At 41.5% G+C, this 13,318-nt stretch overlaps 1 protein-coding gene across 2 annotated transcripts in view; it reads left to right on the top strand.

Annotated features, from left to right (window-relative positions):
- The first annotated feature begins 1,766 nt into the window (after nucleotides 1-1,766).
- The window catches only part of ZNF143 (zinc finger protein 143), a 59,686-nt gene continuing 48,134 nt past the window's right edge, over nucleotides 1,767-13,318 (top strand). For both annotated transcript variants that reach the window (XM_055318028.1, XM_055318027.1), the window contains exon 1: nucleotides 1,767-1,836. The gene's annotated coding sequence lies outside the window, so the exon portion shown is untranslated. The remainder of the gene's footprint in view (nucleotides 1,837-13,318) is intronic.

The following is a 13,318-nucleotide window of genomic DNA, read 5'->3' as shown; positions in this document are numbered from 1 at the left end:
CTTAATGATAGACTAAAGACCTGGGACTCGTTATAACTGGCTGAGGTACGTAAAAGTTTCTTTTGTTTTTTAAGATTTTATCTATTTATTCATGAGAGACGGAGAGAGGCAGAGACACAGGCAGAGGGAGAAGCAGGCTCCATGCAGGGAGCTTGATGTGGGACTCGATCCCAGGTCTCCAGATCATGCCCTGGGCCAAAGGCAGGCACCAAACCACTGATCCACCCAGGCACCCCACGTAAAACTATTTTGATTAATGACATTTGTTTATAAAATGCAAAAGAACATCTGGAAGGTACTGAAAATATAAAACACCTTGTTTTTCATTTAAGCAATACTCTGTGACAAAGAGAATATCCACTGGGTACATATCCGTTTTGTAAGCCAATTCCTCAAGCCTCAAGTCACCTAATCCAGCTTTGTGTCACATTTTTTCCCCATCTTTATAAGGGCCTAAGAAACAGTAACTACTTTCATCTCAAACTAGACTCAGTAGGCTGGCTATCTTTAACATCCTTTTGCTTTCATCTTCCGGCAATCCCGTAATCACCTGAAATGCAAGTCACCAAGTCAAATGTCCAGCTCTCCAGTTACCGTAAGCAGGTCGCCAACGTGTTGAAGCGACCAGCCACCTCATTCTCTTCTAACTCCTTGATTCTACACCTGGAATACCCGACCGAACAAATCCTGTCTCCACACTATCTCACCTTTCCTCAGCCTCGTTGTCAAAGCAAATGAACACTTAACATGCTTGAAAAAACTCGTTATTTCCAGTAGTTTGGAAAAAGTCTGAGAGCTACGAGAAACTATTACCTGAACTTCACCACTGAATCGTAGCCATTCTTAATAGTTCTGGGGAGCCCAAGTCAATCCTCTTCCTGCCCTCCTAACCTTCAATTCGCAACACAAAGAAAAGGGAAAGTAAAAACGAAGGTAGCGACACCCTTACAGCCGACTTCAAACTTAGAGCCTAAGCAACATGAAAGCGCAGAGGCATCCGCAGCGGCTCCCAGCAAAGTCGAAGACGACCACCCAGTCGCCACGCTCCGTCGGGAGTTTCGGCAGGAGCAGGAAGCCCACTCCCCCCAACAAATGATGCCCCGGCGACTTGAAAAGCGCGAGCAGGCTTGGCAGCCAGGGACCAGCATACAGCAGCTCTTGGGAGGGCAGAGCCCTCTCCCCAAATCAAAGGCCTCAGCCGGAACCGAGAGCCCCCAGGGAGCGGTCAGGCGTCTTTTTCTGTCCTAGCGCCCCCTACCACCTTCCTCCCAACGGGGCGACACTCATCAATCGCTAGGCAAAGCTCAACCAGTCTCCCGACCGCGCTCCGGGAAGCCCACCGGGAGAGCCAAGGCCACCTCCTAGCCCCTGTGGGGAAAATGGCGCCTGTCACCCCTTCTCCCTCCCGGCTAGTCACAAGGACCAGCCTCCCTCCCTCGCTACAAAATGGCGTCTCCCGCTGGGGCCCCAGAATCGGCATAAATCACTTGTCAGCGAGGCGGTAACAGTCTAGGACGAGCGGTCCTGCCAACCAGTCAGACACAGACGCTTTGATTCCGCACCTTGCACAAGCCATTCAGGCGCGGGATGCCAGGCCGGACGAGGCCAACGTCACGAAAAGGGGGCGTGAACGAGGCGGTCTCCTTTCGCGTCGCCAAAATTTGAGCCAATGGCAAGCAAGGAGCGTCTCGTGAGTGGCGTAAGGACCGCCCAATGGAGGATGGGGGCGGACCTCAGACTAGCTATGCGGGTTGCGGGGCCTGGGGGCCGGGCGGCTGTTTCCTGTCCTGGTGCATGGTGGTCGGACGAAGGAATTGTTGGAAAATTTTCTCGGAGGTTCGTATATAAATGTGTTTTTACCCAGTGTGCATTATTCTCCGCCCGGCCGCCGCCCTCAGCGCGGCGGCGCGGGCCCGCTCGGGCCCGGGCTCTGGCTCCGGCTGCTCAGCCTTCGCCGCAGGCCCTGCCGATCCCACGGCCGGCCTCGGTAGCGGCGCCTGGGCAGAAGCGGAGTTTATTAATAACCCGCGGCCGCCACTCTGGGGCGGCGGAGCTTTTCTCGCTGAGGACGCACCCCCCCCCCCTTGTCTCTGCGCTTTGCGCCCCGCCTGTTCCCCTCAGGGGACCGCCGTGGGGAGGGAGTGAAGGAGGGGAGGGTGGAGCCCTCGGGAGCCTGGCGGCGCTTCGCGGCTTGACCTCCGCGCGAGGCGAGTCCCCTGACGCCGCCGAGGCAAAGCTCCTCCGGCTGGGACGCCGGGCCACGGTGCGCACCAGGCCCCAGCCCGGCGGCCGCGGCAGGACTGGCCCGGGGCCCGCTCGGCATCCCGTCTGCAGATCGCACCCAGAATTTCCTCCCACCTATTATCATGCACGAATTCCTTGTTTCACTTTTTTTATTATTATTTATAGGTTGCTGAGGCCTAACATCAAATATTAGAAATTGTCAGTTTTATCATTGCCCTTTTCCCTCGGTTTTGGCCAAAGTTAACCAATCTTTCACTTGCTTTGTGCTGTATTCTTGTGGAACGTGAACCAAATTTTATTCCCTCTCCTGTTGATTTTTAAAACATTTTATGCCCCCCCTCCCCGCATTAACGAAGTTAAGCAAAAAATAGGAAGTGTATCATTGCTAAACCCATTATTTGTTTAAAATCAACTTCAGCCATTGCTTTGGAAGTGTCTAATCAGCTGGTATAATCAAGGAGGGGGTGTGATGAAAAATTGGAGATTCAGTCAAGGTTGCCTTTTTCCTGAGTTACTAGAAAATACATGTCTTGCTGAGTAAAAAAATCTGTGTGGTATTTAATGTTTGGTCTTACTGAATGCCTAGTTTCATTGTTAAAGTGTTTAGTAAGAAAACAAGTGAGGAGATCACTAAATAATACAATGCCGAATTTTATCCAGGTGTATTTTGACTACAGAAAATAATTATTTGGCATTTTACAAATAATTGAGTGGCTGTTTTTTCCATAACACCCTTTTATTTTTTTTAAAGTAATACCTTTATTGATATAATTTACATACCTTACAATTCAGCCATTTGAAGTGTGTAATTAGGTAGTTGGATAAATTCAATTGTGCCTCCATCACCACAATCCATTTTAAAACATGTTCATCCCAAAAAGAAAAACTGTACCAGTTGTTACTCTCCGTTTAGCCTTAAACCTGCCCCCTTCCCCAACCACTACTCTGCGGATTTGCCTATTCTGAACATTTCACGTAAACAGAATCACACAGTATGTGAACTTTTGTGACTGGCTTTTTTCACAGCGTAATATTTGAAAGTCCATTAATATTATAGCTGGTGTCAGTACCTCATTTCTTTTTATTGCCAGATAATATTTCATTGTATGGACCTAAGTTTTATTTAAACATTCATCTGTTGATGGACATTTGGTGTTTCACTTTTTGTCTATTTTATATAATGCTGTGAACATTTGTGTACAAGTTTTTGTGTGGGCGTATATTTTCTTTTCTCTGAGATATATACATATATACCTAGGAGTAGAATTTCTTGGTTATTATGATAACTCTATGCTCAACCTTTTGAAGAACTGTAGAACTTTTCCAAAGTGGCTGCACCATTTTGCATTCCTCTCGGCAGTGTGTGAGAGTTCTCATATCCTTGGCAACACTTGTTATTATCAGTCTTTCTGATGGTTACCATCCTAGTTGGTATGAAGTGATATCTCTTGTGATTTTGATTTGCATTTCCCAATGGCTAATGGTGTTAATTAAGCATGTTTTTCGTGTATTTATTGGCCATGTGTATACCTTCTTTGGAGAAATGTCTATTTGGATCTTTTCCCCATTTTGAAATTGGATTGTCTATTATCGAGTTGTAAGACTTCTGTATGCAAAAGTCTTTATCAAATAGATGATTTGTAAAATGTCTATAACCCGTTGCTGCAAGTTGGGTATTGCAGTGGAATAAGCATTCATCATGTTCTTCAGGGAATGATGATGACCTACCTGGATTAGGGAATTATGCCTCCACCATTACTTTAGTTATTATTATTTATGTTGCATATGCCATTTATTATCATCTAGGGAGAACTTTCTGAGTCCTGAGGTTTTTGTGATTACCTTATATTCAAGTTTTTATCCAGATTTCTTTTTCTTTTAAATCTGAGGTTTTACCTAGTTCTGAGTCTTTTTGCTTCTGGCTTGATTTCAGGACATAAATTTCTTAAAGAGTTGTATTGTGTCATTACTTCATTCTGTGCTTAGTTTGCATTCATTTTAAGGGATGACCTTTATAGGAGAGTGTTTTAAACTTTATTTATGTTTATTTATTTATTTAACAGAGAGACGGGGTGGGGTGGGGTGGGGGGAGCATAAGCAGAGGGACTGGCAGGCAGAGGGAAAGGGAGAAGCCGGCTCCCCACTGAGCAGAGAGCTGGATGTGTGGCTGGATCCCAGGACCCTGGGATCATGACCTGAGCAGAAGGTAAATGCTCAGCTGAGCCACCCAGGCACCCCCCCAAACTTTATTGTATGTCAATCAAAATGATTTTGTTTTTAAGATGGATTTAGACTGAATCCTTAAAGAAAAAAAAATTGAAAACAATGATACACTTTTGTCCACACTTTCCCATAAATCTAATCCAAATTTAAAACTGCTGCAGGGATGCCTGGGTCGCTCAGCGATTGAGCATCTGCCTTCCTCTCAGGGCATGATCCCTGGGCCTGGGGATCTGGGCCTGGGGTTTGAGTTCTGCATCCAGAGCTCCCTGCAGGGAGCCTGCTTCCGCCTCTGCCTATGTCTCTGCCTCTTATGAACAAATAAATTAAATCTTTTTAAAAAATTAAAGAGTAATAAATACATAAATAAAACTATGCTGCAGGGATGCCTGGCTGGCTCAGTCAGTAGAGCATGTGACTTTTGACCTTGGGGTGGTGAGTTTGAGCCCCACATTGGATGCGGAGGTTATAAATAAACTTTCAAAATCCCATCATCAACTATCATCTCATGAAATATATTAAAACTATGCTGCAGTGGGAACTCTGCACCCTGTGGAAATAACTTGTCCATTAATGTGTAGACATAGGCATTTAACCACAAACTACATTTTTTTTTTTGTACTTAAAATGCCCCTTAGTACTTAATTACAGCTGGGCACTGAGTTAAATGACTTGTTGAGTGATTTACATATATACATAAAATTATTATATTTGATGTGAACCTAAGTAAGTACTAGAGTTATCCCTATTTTACAGGTGAGTCAACTGAAGTTTGGAGTAACTTACCACTTATTTTACAGCAAAGGTAGGACTTGACCCAGTGTTTGGCTCAAGCCTAGTCTCTTGCCTCGGTTATTCAGTAACATACCACATTCCTACTTCTTTACCTTCTAAAATATAATATGTCTGTAGTTCCTAGAAAGATAAAATATTTTGAGTACTGTACTTAATACAGCATAGCAAGGGATGTTATTGTGTTATTTATGTGTATTGTTAAATAATGACGAATGCCTTTGGCCTTGTGTTGAAAAATAGAGATTTTTTTTTTTTTGTAGTGCAGATGTAATGGTCACAAGAAGTTGGAATCATTTAAATGAATGACACTTTATGTATGCTATATACACACAGTGCAAGGAACATATAAAAGGTTGAGGCATGATGAAAAGAGCATTAGACGGGATCCCTGGGTGGCGCAGCGGTTTGGCACCTGCCCTTGCCCCGGGGCGCGATCCTGGAGACCCGGGATCGAATCCCACGTCGGGCTTCAGGTGCATGGAGCCTGCTTCTCCCTCTGCCTGTGTCTCTGCCTCTCTCTCTGTGACTATCATAAATAAATAAAAAAAATTTAAAAAAAAAAGAAAAGAGCATTAGAATAAAAGAAGACATAGTCATTAGTCCTCTCTTAGGCAGTTAATTATCCATGTCTTTATCTGAACTATATTCATTTTTCAGCAAATATTTAGTGTATACATGTGGCAGACATTCTTGTAGGCACTGAGAATTCAGGGGTGAACAACACAGATGGGGGTCCAGCCATGATGGAACTTAGAGTTCACTTAGAAATTCTGATAAGTACTTTGAAGGAGATAAAGTTCTGTGGTAAAGAATAGGGGATGGTGGTGGAAGGGATATTTTAGGTAAGTGACATGGAATAGTATGTGCTAAAGCAGGAAGGACAACATGGCTGGATGTATACAATGGAGGACATTTGTAAAGCATGCAACATGAGTTATATCAAACTCATTAGATACTTACTGAGTATATAATCTTAGGTGTCAAAATTTTAAAGACCCATAGAACACAATACCTACCTTTGAAGGTTTATAGTCTAATTGGGCAGACTGGACGTAGGATTTAAAGAGGTAAGAGGAGGGATCCCTGGGTGGCGCAGCGGTTTGGCGCCTGCCTTTGGCCCAGGGCGCGATCCTGGAGACCCGGGATCGAATCCCATGTCAGGCTCCCGGTGCATGGAGCCTGCTTCTCCCTCTGCCTGTGTCTCTGTCTCTCTCTCTCTATCTGTGTGACTATCATAAATAAATAAAAACTTAAAAAAAAATAAAGAGGTAAGAGGAGAGAAGAGCAGTAGATATCAGTAATCAAGCCTTTCAGCTACAAACAAGGTTCCTGAATCTCCATTTCCACACCTACAGAAAGAAAACTGGCAGGTTTTTTAGGACATCTTGAGTGGTAAGGGCTTTATATTGCATAATTTCACTTCTTACAATGGCCCTATCAAGTAGGTATTCTCCCTTTTTTTTTTTTTTTTTTTTCAAAAGAGGAAACAAAAGCTCAGCAGCAGCTTAATTGCTCAGGAACTGAACAGCATTTAAATGCAGACCATACCAGCAAATTATTAAGCCATATACAGATGAAACCTATGATAAAAATCCGATTAGTAATTCATGGTGACCTAAGCTACAAGCCAAATAGCAAATACTGTAAGATTCAAATGATGACAGATCTCGCTACTAAGGGACAGAGTCACCACAGAAGAGCCAGTGACAATTAAAAGCTGTTCCCTATGGCTGGACTGCCCTTTCTACTACTCCTACCCCTGGGAAATATTTACTTATCATTTTATGCCCAAATTTACATATCATCATCTTTGCATCCCTGAGGCAACGTTAGGTGCTCCTTACTATGTTAATGCTTCTGTTTATAGTTTTTTTTTTTTTTTTAAGATTTTATTTATTTGAGAGAAAGAGTGACAGAGAACACGAGCTGGGAGGAGGGAGATCCAGGCTTGCAGGGAGCCTGACCTGGGTCTCAATCCCAGGACCTCAGAATCACAACCTGAGCTGAAGGCAGATCCAACCAACCGAGCCACCCAGGCACCCCAGTAGTTTTATTTTTTTAAATCATGAAAGTCATACATGGTTAAAAAAAAAAAAACAACCTTAATTTATAGAATGTATACAGTAAACATTAAAAGTCCTTTCTCCACTCCACCCCCATCTCCTAATCCTTTGTGGGAGGTAGCCATTTGAGGGTTTTTTTTTTTTTTCCATTTGAGTTTTTAAATGTAAATACTGGCTTATGCAGGTACTTAAATCCTATTTTTTTTTTGAGATTTTATTTATTTATTCATGAGAGACACAGAAAGACAGAGGCAGGCTCCATGCAGGGAGCCCAATGTGGGACTCCATCCCAGGACTCCAGGTTCACACCCTGAGCCTACTGCAGACATTTAACCGCTGAGCCACCCAGGCATCCCCTTAAATACATTTTTAAAAACATGAATACAGTTATATATACTCTTCTGCAATTTGCTTTTTCTCCCACTTGCAATATATCTTGAATATATTTCCTACCATTTCATATCTGTCCCATTCTTTTTCATGTCTGCATGTTTCATATATGGATGTCCTGTAATCTATTCTTTTGGGTGCACTTTTAGATTGTTGATTATTTTTTGCTGTTATAAATAAATAATACAATGAACTTTGCACACTTAAGAGAGTGTCTAATAAGTCCCAAGAATTACTTCGTTGAAGATTTGTGTTTAAAATATTGATAGCGGGCAGCCCCGGTGGCCCAGCGGTTTAGCACTGCCTTCAGCCCAGGGCCTGATCCTGGAGTCCCGGGATCAAGTCCCATATCGGGCTCCCTGCATGGAGCCTGCTTCTCCCTCTGTCTGTGTCTGTTCCTCTCTCTCTCTCTCTCTCTCTCTCTCTGTGTCTCTCATGAATAAATAAATAAAATCTTAAAAAAAAATAAATAAAAGTAATCGTTGTGAAGATTATTTGGCAACTCATAATACTTTATAGGAATGAAAGAACAATACAAAACGTTATCTATATTATAATGCTGTAAAAATTATGTATATATATGGATAGCCAAAGTTAGAGTAGAAAACCAGGAAAAATGAAAAGATTTGATTTGTTAACCTATGGAAATTATTTTTCTTAACTTTTAAATTTATATTACAGTATGTATGCAATGAAAATTTTAATGGGTATAAAAACAATATAAGATAGTTGGCAGTGTCATTAGACTGGAAAGATGAGATTGGAGCAAAGAGAGTGGTAAAGAGGTTATTGCAATAGTTAATGTATAAGGAGATGGAAAAGAAAGGTTTTGAAGTATAAAAGTCAGAGTTGGCAATTGCCATGTTGTGAATTTAAGAATGAGTTAAGGGGTACCTGGGTGGCTCAGTCGGTTAAATGTCTGACTCTTGATTTCGGCTCAGGTCATGATCCAAGCCCACATTGGGCTCTGTGCATCATGGATCCTGCCTGTCTCCCTCCCTCCCCCTGCTTGTGCTTGTGTGCTTGATCGCTCTTTTTCTCTCTCTGTTAAACAAAATCTTAAAAATAAAAAAAAAAAGACCAATCCTTTCTTACAAGATGTACTTATATTTCTCTCTATATATATTTTTTAAGATTTTATTTATTCATGAGAGACACAGGCAGAGGGAGAAGCAGGCTCCATACAAGGAGCCTGATGTGGGACTAGATCCCGGGACTCCAGGATCACGCCCTGCGCTGAAGGCAGGCGCTAAACCACTGAGTCACCCAGGGATCCCCATATTTCTACTTTTTTAACATAAGTTAACAGTGGTGGTGGTTGCTGCTGATTTGCTTTTTTTTTTTTTAAAGATTTATTGATTTATTGATTGATTGATTTATGATAGACACACACACACACACACACACACAGAGGCAGAGACACAGGCAGAGGGAGAAGCAAGCTCCATGCCAGGAGCCCAACCCGCGACTCAGTCCTGGGACTCCAGGATAGCGCCCTGGGCCAAAGGCGGGCGCCAAAACTCTGAGCCACCCAGGGATCCCCTGCTGATTTGCTTTAAATTACTTTTAAACAAAAGAGATTGAAATAGAACATAATTATTTTGTGAGAACAAATGTGTAGTTTCCTTAAGTTGGCATTTTATTTTTTACAGAAGCAAATGGAAGAGTTCTAAAATAGATTTTTTCAAGATTTTATTTATTTGAGAGAGACAGAGATAGCAACAGAGATAGGGAGAGAGCACAAGAAGGGAGAAGAAGCAGGACCCGTGCTGAGCAGGGAACCCAACACAGAGCTCCATTCCAGGATCCTGGGATCATCACCTGAGCTGAAGGCAGATGCTTGACTGACTGAGTCATTAGGTGTCCCCTAAAATAGATGTGTAGTATATCTAAGCAGCTCCAGTAAGCTACAACTGATAGGCTATTTTTCCTCAGCCCTAGTGTACTGAGAATTGTGCTCAATTTTCCACTCCCAGGTTTTAATAGATAATATGAGACTAATCTAAAAATATATAAAATTTTCTTACCTTTCTACTTCTGTGTTCAATGGAAATAGAGTTGTTTTTGGCAGAAAGGATGTACATAGTGCACATATACTGTAAGTTCCCTCTTTTACAACTAGTGATTCAACTTGAAACATATTATACTGTTCTTTAGTGCTGATAGAGCTATTTAACTGAAGCATACTACAAGTATTTTAAAAACCTGGTTATCCTCTGAACTAATCTTGTGTGAATCATGATTGTCTTTCTATTTCTTTTGGTTATTCAGTATATTGGGTACATAAACCTGCTATTGGCCTCTATTACTTAGATTGAAATTTTGAGTTTAAGCAGTCTTATTCTCACTGAGTGAATAAAACTAAGGATTGCACTTAAAAATGCATTTATAGGGGTGCCTGGGTGGCTCAGTCCCTTAAACATCCAACTTTGGCTCCGTTCGTGATTACGGGGTTCCTGGATTGAGCCCTGTATCGGGCTCTCTGCTCGGTGGGAGTCTGCTTCTTCCTCTGCCTCTCCCCTTGGCTCATACACCGTTTCTCTCTGTCAAATAAATAAAAATCTTTTTTAAAAAATGCATTTTAATAAAATACCACTTTTAGTTGTTATATTTGGATTCAAGGTATATTTAGTTTGATAAAAGGACGCTAATTACTAATAAAGATTTAAAAGCTTCCATAATATGCATTGAATTTAAAATAGAGTTTGTTTTCCAGATTGAAAAGGTGGTTTGAAAATGAAGTATACCAAGAGTAGGGATATCCCTCAAAACTAAAAATCCGGGGCAGCCTGAGTGGCTCAGCGGTTTAGTGCCGACTTCGGCCCAGGGTGTGGTCCTGGAGACCTGGGATCGAGTCCCACATCAGGCTTCCTCCATGGAATGGGGCCTGTTTCTCCCTCTGCTTGTGCCTGTGCCACTCCCCCCCCCCCCCCCTCTCTCTCTCTCTCTCTCTCTCTCTCTCTCTCTCTTCTCTCTATCTCTCATGAATAAATAAATAAAATCTTTAAAGAAAAAAAAACCCTGAAAATCTGAAGATTCAAGGTGGGCATCTCTTATTTTATAACCTTGTTGAAACTATATTCCTTGAGGCTAAATAGGAGGACAACCCATAGAATGGTAGAAAATATTTGCAAATCCTTTATCTTTTTTTTTTTTTTTGGCAAATCCTGTATCTAATAAAGGATTAATATCTGGAATATATAGAGAACTCTTACAATTCAACAATAAAAAGACAACCCATTTTATTTTATTTATTTTATTTTTTAAAAAAGAGAGATTTTATTTATTTATTTGACAGAGAGAGAATGAGAGCACAAGAAGGGGCAGAGGCAGAGGGAGAAGCAGACTCTCCGTGAGCAGGGAGCCTGATGTGGGACTTGATCCCAGGACCCTGGGATCATGGCCTGAGCAGAAGGCAGATGCTTAACAGACTGAGCCACACAGGCGCCCCAAAAGACAACCCATTTTAAAAAATAGACAAAGGAGGGGCACCTGCTGGCTCAATTGGTAGAGCATGCAACTCTTCATCTTGAGATCTTGAGTTCAAGCTCCACATTGGGCATGGAGCCTATTTAAAATTTAAAAAAAATTAAAAAAAAAATTTTTTTTTTAAGTTTTTTCTTTTTTTTTTTTTAATTATTATTTATGATAGTCATACAGAATGAGAAAGAGAGGCAGAGACACAGGCAGAGGGAGAAGCAGGCTCCATGCATCGGGAGCCCGACGTGGGATTCGATCCTGGGTCTCCAGGATCGCGCCCTGGGCCAAAGGCAGGCGCCAAACCGCTGCGCCACCCAGGGATCCCTAAAAAATTTTTATCAACGACAAAAATAGACAAAGGATCTGAGTAGATATTTCTCCAGAGAGGATATAACAAAGGTCAGTAAGCACATGAAAATATGGTCAATATTATCAGCCATCAGGGAAATGCAAATCAAAACCACAATGAGATATCGCTTCATACCAGAAGAACGGCTATTATCAAAGACTGATAAACTGTTAGCTAAGACTAGGAATTGAGAAGTTGGAACCTCATACATTGCTACTGGGAATGTAAGATGGTGCAGTTGCTTTGGAAAAATTTGACAGTTCCTCAAAATTTAAACACAGAGTTACTATATGACCCAGGAATTACATGTATAAATACATATCCCCAAGAGAAGTGAAACACATGTCCACACAAAAACTTGAACACTATTGTTTGTAGTATATTATTCATGATGGCCAAAAAGCGGAAAATGGCTCAAATATCTAGATACAGACAACTCAGACGACTGGATAAATAATGTGGTACATTCATATAATGGACTGTTATTCAGCAATAAAAAGGAATGAAATACTGATAAATACTACAACATGGATGAAGCTTGAAAATACTTTAAGTGAATAAAGCCAGTCACAAAAGACCACATACTGTATAATTCCATTTATATGAAATGCAGAAAAAGATCTGTAGAGATAGAAGGTTGCTTAGTGGTTGCTTAGGACTTTGGGAGGGGAGAGAGAAAATTTTCTTTCAGGAGATGATAAAAATATTCTGAATGAAGGTGGTGGTGATGTTTGTACAACTTTGAATATACTAGAGCCATTGAATTATAGACCTTAAATGGGTAAATATTGTGGTTTGTGGATTATGTGTCAGTAAAGACATTTTTAAAGATTTATTTATTTATTTATTTTAGAGAAGAGAGAGTACAGGGGGCAGGGGCAGAGGGAGCAGGAGAGAGAAGCCCAAGCAAACCCTGTACTGAGCATAGAGCCTGACAGGGGAGGGCTCTATCTCACAACCCTGAGATCATGACGTGAGGTGGACACCCAACCAACTGCACTAGCCAGGCCCCCCTCAGTAAAGATTTAACGTAAAGAAATAATTATCTCCAAAGCCTATTTTTACTTGCTTTCTTCTCTTCAGTACCCTTTTTACAGCAACAGGAGAAAACAGTCAATAGATAGAGATATAGAGCTATAAATCTATTTTCATTTAGCTTAAAATTACTAATTAGTAGTAATGCCAGTTGGTGTTCTAAGCAATTTATTGTTCTAAGCAATCTAACAGCTCTGTTAAGTACCCTCCATTTACAGATAGGGAAACTGGCACAGAGCTGTTAAGTAACTTGCCTCTGGTCACATAGATAATATGTGGTACAGTGAGATTTTGAAGCGGTTGTCTGGATCCAGAGTCCTCATTCTTAAGTATGTTATATTACATCTTATATGCATTCCTTCCTAGGTATGACCCACACTTTCTTATCTTACTTTCAGGGGCATCCTCCTTAGAGATTTTGTTCTAGTAGTTTGTTACTGTAGATAACACTACTTCCACTCTAGAGAAGAACAGGTAATTAAAGTATACTGTAATAAGTGTTATATATAGACAGTATTGTGGGAAATACATCTAAGGCATTCTGACCCAATTTAGGAAGTTCAGATAAAATTTTCTGGTAGAATCTGACTGGAAGAATTTAGCTAAGACAGGAGGAAGAGTTCTAGATGGTGTGAATAATGTATAGAGGCCTAGATGCAAGAGACGAGTTGGGCTTTTCAGCGAGTGGCAAATAATCCAGTAGCTCATGTAGGAGCTGTTGAGCCAGAAGTGCCTGGGTGGC

Source organism: Nyctereutes procyonoides, unplaced genomic scaffold (genome assembly GCF_905146905.1).
Source record: "Nyctereutes procyonoides isolate TBG_1078 unplaced genomic scaffold, NYPRO_anot_genome, whole genome shotgun sequence".
In the NCBI taxonomy this organism is placed as follows: domain Eukaryota; kingdom Metazoa; phylum Chordata; class Mammalia; order Carnivora; family Canidae; genus Nyctereutes; species Nyctereutes procyonoides.
The sequence above is the reverse complement of the archived record's forward strand: the minus strand, read 5'-3'. Positions and strand labels throughout refer to the sequence as shown.